Source organism: Oncorhynchus gorbuscha, linkage group LG16 (genome assembly GCF_021184085.1).
Source record: "Oncorhynchus gorbuscha isolate QuinsamMale2020 ecotype Even-year linkage group LG16, OgorEven_v1.0, whole genome shotgun sequence".
NCBI classification, from domain to species: domain Eukaryota; kingdom Metazoa; phylum Chordata; class Actinopteri; order Salmoniformes; family Salmonidae; genus Oncorhynchus; species Oncorhynchus gorbuscha.
Window position 1 is genome coordinate 85,827,375 of NC_060188.1, and position 11,444 is coordinate 85,838,818.

The window sequence follows — 11,444 nt, forward strand, 5'->3', positions numbered from 1 at the left end:
AACGCGTCTCCTTCCTGAGTGGTATGACGGCTGATTGGTCCCATGGTGTTTATACCTGTGTACTATTGTTTGTACAGATGAACGTGGTACCTTCAGGTGAACCAGACTTTTGGAGATCTAAAAAACATCTAAAGTCTGAGGTCTTGGCTGATTTCTTGTGATTTTCCCATTATTTCAAGCAAAGGGGCAGTGCATTTGAAGGTCGGCCTTGAAATACATCCACAGGTACACCTACAATTGACTCAAATGATGTCAATTAGCCTATGACAAATGATGTCAATTAGCCTATCAGAAGCTTCTAAAGCCATGACATCATTTTCTGGAATTTTTCAAGCTGTTTATTAAAGCCACAGTCAACTTAGTGTATGTAAACTTCGGACCCACTGGAATTGTGATACAGTGAATTATAAGTGAAATAATCTGTCTATAAACAATTGTTGGAACAATGACTTGTGTCGTGCACTATGTAGATGTCCTAACCGACTTTCCAAAAGTATCGTCTGTTAACAAGAAAATTGTGGAGTGGTGGAAAAACGAACGTTAATGACTCCAAACTAAGTGTATGTAAACTTCCGACTTCAACTGTATGTATTTAGTTTTTTTTATTTTCCCTTTTGTACTTTAACCATTTGTACATCGTTACAACACTGTATAATATGACATTCAACATGTCTTTATTCTTTGGGAACTTCTGTGAGTGTAATGTTTACTGTTCCTTTTTATTGTTTATTTCACTCTTGTTTATATCGACTTCACTTGCTTTGGCAATATACACATATGTTTCCCATGCCAATAAAGCCCTTTGAATTCAATTGAATTGAGACAGACCTCTGGCCCAGTGGAGAGAAGGAGGGACTGATGAGAAGAGGGGAGGAGGGAGGGTGCTGCTGCCACGGCAACGGGGGCTGGGGTAGGGGCAGGGCCAAGCTGAAAGGCTCTACATTCTATCATGGGCTTCCATCTAAGAGCTGTTTCACTGCATCCTTATTCTTTTATTATCATTGTACCGTTTCAATCCACCAGGGAGGGGCTGAATTTAGCAGGTTTTTCTTTTTTCCTTTTTCCATGGCTTTAGGTAGTAGATTGTACGTATATGGTAGATTGTACATGGTAGATTGTATATGGTAGATTGTACATGGTAGATTGTATATGGTAGATTGTACGTATATGGTAGATTGTACATGGTAGATTGTACATGGTAGATTGTACATGGTAGATTGTACATGGTAGATTGTACATGGTAGATTGTACATGGTAGATTGTACGTATATGGTAGATTGTATATGGTAGATTGTACATGGTAGATTGTACATGGTAGATTGTACATGGTAGATTGTATGTATATGGTAGATTGTACGTACATGGTAGATTGTACGTACATGGTAGATTGTATATGGTAGATTGTACGTATATGGTATATGGTAGATTGTACGTACATGGTAGATTGTACGTATATGGTAGATTGTACATGGTAGATTGTACCTATATGGTAGATTGTACATGGTAGATTGTACATGGTAGATTGTACCTATATGGTAGATTGTACCTATATGGTAGATTGTACCTATATGGTAGATTGTACCTATATGGTAGATTGTACGTATATGGTAGATTGTATATGGTAGATTGTATGTATATGGTAGATTGTACGTATATGGTAGATTGTACGTACATGGTAGATTGTACGTACATGGTAGATTGTACGTATATGGTATATGGTAGATTGTACGTACATGGTAGATTGTACGTACATGGTAGATTGTACGTACATGGTAGATCGTACCTATATGGTAGATTGTATATGGTAGATTGTACCTATATGGTAGATTGTACCTATATGGTAGATTGTATATGGTAGATTGTACATGGTAGATTGTACATGGTAGATTGTACATGGTAGATTGTACATGGTAGATTGTACCTATATGGTAGATTGTACCTATATGGTAGATTGTACATGGTAGATTGTACATGGTAGATTGTACATGGTAGATTGTACCTATATGGTAGATTGTACCTATATGGTAGATTGTACCTATATGGTAGATTGTACCTATATGGTAGATTGTACATGGTAGATTGTACATGGTAGATTGTACCTATATGGTAGATTGTACCTATATGGTAGATTGTACCTATATGGTAGATTGTACATGGTAGATTGTACATGGTAGATTGTACATGGTAGATTGTACATGGTAGATCGTACCTATATGGTAGATTGTACATGGTAGATTGTACCTATATGGTAGATTGTACATGGTAGATTGTACATGGTAGATTGTACCTATATGGTAGATTGTACATGGTAGATTGTACATGGTAGATTGTACATGGTAGATTGTACCTATATGGTAGATTGTACATGGTAGATTGTACATGGTAGATTGTACATGGTAGATTGTACCTATATGGTAGATTGTACATGGTAGATTGTACATGGTAGATCGTACCTATATGGTAGATTGTACCTATATGGTAGATTGTACATGGTAGATTGTACATGGTAGATTGTACATGGTAGATTGTACATGGTAGATTGTACATGGTAGATTGTACATGGTAGATTGTACATGGTAGATCGTACCTATATGGTAGATTGTACATGGTAGATTGTACGTATATGGTAGATTGTACATGGTAGATTGTACATGGTAGATTGTACATGGTAGATTGTACATGGTAGATTGTACATGGTAGATTGTACATGGTAGATTGTACATGGTAGATCGTACCTATATGGTAGATTGTACATGGTAGATTGTACATGGTAGATTGTACATGGTAGATTGTACATGGTAGATTGTACATGGTAGATTGTACATGGTAGATTGTACATGGTAGATTGTACATGGTAGATTGTACATGGTAGATTGTACGTATATGGTAGATTGTACATGGTAGATTGTACGTATATGGTAGATTGTACATGGTAGATTGTACATGGTAGATTGTACCTATATGGTAGATTGTACCTATATGGTAGATTGTACATATATGGTAGATTGTACATATATGGTAGATTGTACATGGTAGATTGTACATGGTAGATTGTACATGGTAGATTGTACATGGTAGATTGTACCTATATGGTAGATTGTACCTATATGGTAGATTGTACCTATATGGTAGATTGTACATGGTAGATTGTACATGGTAGATTGTACCTACATGGTAGATTGTACCTATATGGTAGATTGTACATGGTAGATTGTACATGGTAGATTGTACCTATATGGTAGATTGTACATGGTAGATTGTATGTACATGGTAGATTGTATGTACATGGTAGATTGTATGTACATGGTAGATTGTATGTACATGGTAGATTGTATGTACATGGTAGATTGTATGTACATGGTAGATTGTATGTACATGGTAGATTGTATGTACATGGTAGATTGTACGTATATGGTAGATTGTATCACCAGAAAAAAAACACTCCCATCCATCCCTAGACAACCCCCCCCACTCTCCTCCATCCCCAGACAACCCCCCACTCCCATCCATCCCTAGACAACCCCCCACTCTCCTCCATCACCAGACAACCCTCCATTCCCAACATGGGTCATACCATAGGATCAGCTACAAAAGGGGAAACGTGTCCTGACCATCCCATCCATTCACTGAGGAAGTGAACCCTAACCAACCCCCTACACCTGCACCCCATCCCAATCCACCTCTAGCCCCGCATCGCACCCCATCTTCTGCCCAAAGATCATCTCCAGCCCAACCCTATTATCCCCTAATAGGGAGTTATAGTAGAACTGTCCTACTCCAGGTTGGTAGAAAACCACATCTACCTGCCGGTCTGTCCCTGTCCCATCGCTGTCCCTGTTCTAACCATCCCATATATTCAATGAGTGTGCGTGTGTGTGTACACTGTAGGCCAGGTTAGTGTGGGGTCCTGTATTAGAGGTCTATTACAGTAAGAGAAGCCAGCCAAGGCTAATGGCTCTCTGGTTCAATATTTAGATAAATTAGCTGCTGTGTCTAATATCTAATATACATGAGACGGTGCATGCCACGGTGGCAGGGGAGGTGTGTGTGTGTGTGTGTGTGTGTGTGTGTGTGTGTGTGTGTGTGTGTGTGTGTGTGTGTGTGTGTGTGTGTGTGTGTGTGTGTGTGTGTGTGTGTGTGTGTGTGTGTGTGTGTGTGTGTGTGTGTGTGTGTGTGTGTGTGTGTGTGTGTGTGTGACTTCCTGAGTGCTGCACTGTACATCGCCCGGCATCTGGCCAGTTCACAAACAATGAGATGTTTACATAGCAACCAAAGCAACATTACAGGGGGGTTATATGAATGGAATAGTCTTTCACTCTTCATTGTACTGCCTTGATTACTCCCCCATGTCCTTCTGTCCTTCCTTCCTTCCTTCCTTCATCTCCCTCTCCCTCTCTCTCTCTCTCTCTCTCTCTCTCTCTCTCTCTCTCTCTCTCTCTCGCTTTACCCCTCTACTTCTGTTTCTCTCTACCCCTTTCTCTCTCTCTCTCTCTCTCTCTCTCGCTCTCCCCTTTCTCTCTCTCTCTCTCGCTCTCCCCTTTCTCTCTCGCTCTCCCCCTTTCTCTCTCTTTCTCTCTCTCTCTCTCTCTCTTTCTCTCTCTCTCTCTCTCTCTCTCTCTCTCTCTCTCTCTCTTTCTCTCTCTCTCTCCCCTTTCTCTCTCTTTCTCTCTCTCTCTCCCCTTTCTCTCTCTTTCTCTCTCACTCTCCCCCTTTCTCTCTCTCTCTCCCCCTTCTTTCTCTCTCCCCTTTCTCTCCCCCTTGCTCTCGCTCTCTCTCTCTCCCCTTTCTCGCTCTCTTTCTCGCTCTCTCTCTCGCTCTCTCCCTTCCCCTCTGTCCCTTCTCAATTCAATTCGAAGGGCTTTATTGGCATGGAAACATATGTTTACATTGCCAAAGCAAGTGAAATAGATAATAAACACAAGTGAAATAAACAATCAAAAATGAACAGTAAACATTCCACTCACAAAAGTTTCAAAGGAATAGAGATATTTCAAATGTCATATGGCTATGTACAGTGTTGTAACGATGTGCAAATAGTTAAGGTTCTCTCCTTCCCTCCTTATTTCTGTCTGTGTTGTTGCATTAACAAACAGCCAGAGGTCTGTGCTCTCCAGGAGACGGGTGTGAGCCTGTAACTCCAACCCACCAGGGAGGCACTGTAACTGGGCCACAGAACCTGGGGCTCAGCCAGAGGATAGATGGGTGTACCCCACTCTGTGGGAGAGATAGATGAGAACAAGTTGAAAACGTTCACTTACTGTTTCTCTCTCAGACGTCTCTGCCTCTGGCTTTGTCTCTGTCTCTGTCGGTCTCTCTCTTTCTCTCTCTCTTTCTCTCTCTGTCTCTCTTTGTCTCTTTGTCTCTCTCTGTCCGTCTCTCTCTCTCTCACTTTCTCGGTCTCTCGGTCTCTGAATTCAATTAACTATTGCAGCTCTGTGGGTGTAACATTTATTGACCATTTTAATACCTTCTTGAAACAAACCTTGTTTTATAAGGATGGGATTCACCCCATATCATTTGGGTTCCTGGATCCTTTCACAGCATTATAAGGCTGCGTTGAGACAATGACTTATCAATGGCCCGAGCCCAGCTCAGTTAATCCTTACCATTGTGTCGCTGAGTTGGCATAGTGCTTGGTGATGTTCTGTCAGAGGCCAAAGAAATATCCTGTGGAGTTCTGTAGGGATCCATTTTAGGGCCTCTATTATTTCTGATATACGTTAATGATATGCCAGATACAGTAAACCTCTTGCTTTATGCTGATGATTCAGCCATACTGGTATCTGGGAAGGATACAGTTTACATAGAGGAGACCCTGAGTAAGGAATTGCATTTTGTTACATATCGGTTGGGAAAAACTGAATCGATTAGGGAAAAACTTAATCGATTTTGTTTGGAAACTGTGTAGGCAAGGAGATTGAATATAAAACAAGTGTATCTGATATTGGTGTGTCCCTGGATCAAACCCTTTCTGGAGACCTGATTGCTGATTTTTAAAAACTATTTCTAAAATGGTAAACAAATTGACATTATTATATCGTAACACTAGATATTTTAACATTAAAGTTAAGAATATGCTTGTCTCAACCTTGATGTGGTTAAGGTTGAAAATAAGAATTTGTTCTTAACTGACTTGCCTAGTTAAATAAAAAATGTATCAATTGTGCCTACTGTTCTGACTTGGTGGTGCACATGTAGCCTATTGCCTGTTTTAGAGAAATTGAATCATTGTCTGCTTATATGCCTTTATATATCCTATGGTTCTGACTTGGTGTACAGGGAGAATACTGTAAAAACGGTCCATGTTCTGAATTCTCAAGAAAACACAAAAGAGAGCATGTTTGTATGTGGCTTAATTCACTCAATTATTTTATATTTTACTTTACATTGTTTGCAAACTGATATGTGACATGTATTAATGCCAAAATAACATGCAAAACAGACAACATAAAATAAAATGTATTTTTGTGGCGATGCAGGTGGGGCTCAAAACTGGTCGGGCACTTTACTAATGCTGCAGAAATGTGCTTTAAAGCAGTATCCAAATCCATCGGATGTAGTGAACACAATACAGTAGCCATATCTAGGAAAACCAATGTTCCAAAGGCTGCACCTAATATAGTGTATAAGAGGTCATACAATATGTTTGTAATGATTCCTATGTTGTTTATGTAAAGAACATTTGTTGGTCTGTGGTGTGTAATGAGGAGCAACCAGACGCGGCACTTGACACATTTATGACATAGCTTATTTCAGGTAATAATAAGCATTACACCCATTAAAACAATGACAGTCAAAACTGGTAAAGATAAGAATAAACTATACTATGAAACAAGCAGAAATTCTATAAAGAATGATAGTAAAAGGTTTTGAAGCACCTTAAATGAAATTGAATCAGATGGCTCGTTCATCACAAAACCCACTGATATTGCCAATGACTTTAATGATTTTTCTACTGGCAAGTTTAGAAAACTTAGGCATGACATACCAGCAACAAACACTGACATTACACATCCAGGTATATCGGATCAAAATTATGTGTAACGACGTTCATCTGTTGAATGAAGAGTCGGACCGAAATGCAGCGTGTAGGTTACTCATGACTTTAATGAAAGAATCGCGGTACATGAAATAACTGAAACTAACTACAAAACAACAGAACGGAACGTGAAATTAATTACAGCCTATCTGGTGACTACAACACAGAGACAGGAACAAACACCCACGAAATACAAAGCGAAACTCAGGCTGCCTAAATACGGTTCCCAATCAGAGACAACGATAAGCACCTGACTCTAATTGAGAATCGCCTCAGGCAGCCAAGCCTATACAACACCCCTAATTAGCCGCGATCCCAAATACTACAAACCCCAATACGAAAACAACATATAAACCCATGTCACACCTGGCCTACCCAAACATATAACAAAAAACACAAAATACAATTACCAAGGCGTGACATTATGAAAGACAAACATTGTAATTTTTTTGAATTTTGTAAAGTTAGTGTGGAAGAGGTAAAAAAAGATTGTTGCCTATCAACAATGACAAGCCACTGGGGTCTGACAACTTGGATGGAAAATTACTGAGGATAATAGTGGACAATATTGCCACTCCTATTTACCATATCTTCAATTTAAGCCTACTAGAATGTGTGTGCCCCCAGGCTTGGAGGAGAGCAAAAGTCATTCCGCTACTTAAGAATGGTAAATCCCACTTTACTGGCTAAAATAGCTGACAAATCAGCCTGTTACCTTGGTAAACCTTTGGAAGAAATTGTGTTTGACCAGATATAATGCTATTTTACAGTAAACAAATTGACAACAAACTTTCAGCATGCTTATAGAGAAGGAAATTCAATAAGCACAGCACTTACAAAAATGACTGATGATTGGCTGAGAGAAATTTACGATAAAAGATTGTGGGGACTGTTTTGTAAGACTTCAATGCGCCTTTTGACATTATCGATCATAGTCTGCTCCTGGAAAAACGTATGTGTTATGGCTTTCAACCCCCTGCTATATTATGGATAATGAGTTGCATGACTAACAGAACACAGAGGGTGTTGTTTAATGGAAGCCTCTCTAACATAATCCAAGTAGAATCAGAAATTCCCCAAGGCAGCTGTCTAGGCCCATTACCTTTTCACTCTTTACTAATGAATTGGCACTGGCTTTGAGGAAAGCCAGAGTGTCTATGTATGCAGATGACTCAACAATGTACATGTCAGCTACTACAGCAACTGAAATGACTGAAACACTTAACAAAAGAGTTGTAGTTAGTTTCAGAGTGTGCGGCAAAGGAATAAGTCAGTCCAAAATATTTCTAAAACTAAAAGCATTGTATTTGGGACAAATCATTCACTAAACCCTAAACCTCAACTAAATCTTGTAATGAATAATGTGGAAATTGAGAAAGTTGAGATGACTAAACTGCTTGGAGTTACTCTGGATTGTAAACTGTCCTGGTCAAAACGTGTTGATACAACAGTAGCTAAGGGGAGAAGTCTGTCCATGGTAAGGTGCTGCTCTACCTTCTTGACAGCACTGTCAACAAGGCAGGTCCTACAGGCCCTAGTTTTGTTGCGCCTGGATTACTGTTTAGTCGTGTTGTCAGGTGCCACAAAAAAGGACAGGAAAATTGGTTCAAAACATGGCAGCAAGGCTGGCCCTTGGATGTACTGTACACAAAGAGCTAATATTAATAATATGCATATCAATCTCTCCTGGCTCTAAATGGAGGAGAGATTTACTTTGTCACTGCTGAGAGGTATTGAGAGGGATTGACATGTTGAACGCACCTAGCCGTCTGTTTGAACTCCCGGGACACAGCTCGGACACTCATGCATATCCCACAAGATATGCCACAAGAGGTCTCTTCACAGTCCCCAAATCCAGAACAGACAATGGAAGGCGCACAGTACTACATAGAGCCATGACAACATGGAACTCTATTCCACATCTCGTCATGCAAGCAGTAAAATTAGATTTAAAAACAGTTTAAAAAACACCTTAAGGAACAGAGGGGACTGTGAAGCAACACAAACATAGGCGCACACACACACACACACACACACACACACACACACACACACACACACACACACACACACACACACACACACACACACACACACACACACACACACACACACACACACACACACACACACAATAACATACGCGTTATACACACACGTACACATGGATTTTGCACTGTATATATGTGGTAGTGGTGGAGTATGGGCCTGAGGGCACACGGTCTGTGAATGTATTGTAATGTTTTTTAAATGGTATAAACTGCCTTCATTTTGCTGGACCCCAGGAAGAGTGGGGATCCATAACAAATACAAATGCTATACACACACATCTACACACACGTGTAGAAATGTGATGGTAGAATATTGGCCTGAGGGAACACATTTAATGTGTTGTGAAAAGTGCTATGAAATGCAATGTCATGTAATATTTTCAATTGTATACAACTGCCTTGCTGGACCCCAGGAAAAATAGCTGTTGCCTTAGCAGCAGCTAATAGGGATCCTTAATAAATACAAATACAAACTTAATTCAAGGGCATATGTTTACATATGGGCATATGTTTACATATGTTTACAGTGCCAAAGCAAGTGAAATAAAGCAAGTGAAATATATAATAAACAAAAGTGAAATAATTAACATTTCACTCACAAGTTTCAAAGGAATTAGATACAAATGTCATATTATGGCTATGTACAGTCTTATATTTATGTGAAAATAGTACACACATAAATATAGTTTGTATTGACATGCTCACTGAGTCTGTACATAGTCAAAGGTACATGTATGTGCAGCAAAACATTTCTAAAAACCTGCTGTCACGGCCGTTAAAAGAACTGGACCACGGTACAGCGTGGTGGGCATACATTTTCTCCTTTATTCGAAATGACGCTGACATAACAATAAACAATACAACACAAACCGCGACACTTAAGGCTATGTGCCATCAAACAAAGTTAACTTCCCACAAACACAGGTGGGAAAAGGGTACCTAAGTATGGTTCCCAATCAGTGACAACGATAGACAGCTGTCCCTGATTGAGAACCATACCTGGCCAAAACATAGAAATAGAAAATCATAGAAAAACAAAACATAGAATGCCCACCCCAACTCACGCCCTGACCCAAATAGAGACATACAAAGGATCTCTAAGGTCAGGGCGTGACACTTGCTTTGTCATTATGGTGAATTGTGTGTAGATTGATGGTAATTTAATCCATTTTAGAATAAGGCTGTAACTCAACAAAATGTGGAAAAAGTCCAGCCGTCTGAATACTTTCCGAATGCACTGGAGGTGTAGTTTTCTGTGTGCTCTAGGGCAACAGTGCCTATATGGAATTTGTATTTGTGGTCCTGGCAACTGGACATTTGTTTACTGTCATATATAGATATATATATAGATATATAGATATATATATATATAGATATAGATGTCGAACAGGGTGGCGCTCAAGCTGCATCCCTGTCTCACCCCCTGTCCCTGTGGAAAGAAATGTGTGTATTTTTGCCCATTTTAACCTGCACACTTGTTTGTGTACATGGATTTTATAATGTTGTCCCCCAACACCGCTTTCCATCAATTTGCATAGCAGACCCTCATGCCAAATTGAGTCAAAAGATTTTTTGAAATCAACAAAGCATGAGAAGCCTTTGGTTTAGTTTGGTTGTTTGTCAATTGGGGTGTGCAGGGTGAATATGTGGTCAGTTGTACGGTAATTTCCTAAAAAGCCAATTTGACATTTGCTCAGTACATTGTTTTCACTGAGGAAATGTACAAGTCCGCTGCTAATGAGCTGATTTCTGACGTGCTGTTCCTTCTTTTTCCGTAGTGTATTTCTGTATTGTTTTAGTGCTCCACCACAGTGAAGACGTAGACTCAGGTTATCTGTCTCTGTGTTTTTGGTTGGACAGGTCTCTCAATTTCTTTCTCAGGTTTTTGCATTCTTCATCAAACCATTTGTCTTTGTTTTTAATTTTCTTGGGTTGTCTGTTTGACATTTTTAGATATGATAGGGTAGCTTAAAGGTCAAATATATAGGTTTTTGGTGGGTTTCTACACTACTTTCCTTCCATCTATAGCATTTCCAAATATGGTGCAGTTCCTTTGACTTTGAAGCCTGATGATTGAGTATTGCTCTGTTCAGGTAGACTGTGATTTTGCTGTGATCTGATGGGAATGTTATTGGGCTGACTGTGAACACTCTGAGAAACAATGAGTTGAGGTCAATGATAAAATAATCTACAGTACAAAAGCCAAGGGATGAGCTGTAGGTGCACCTACCATAGTCTCCTTGAAGCCTACCATTGCATATGTAAAGATCCAGCATGTGACTGAGCTGTAGGAGTTGTGACACATTTTTATTGGTTGTTTTGTCATAGTTATGTCTTGGGGGGCATATTTGGGA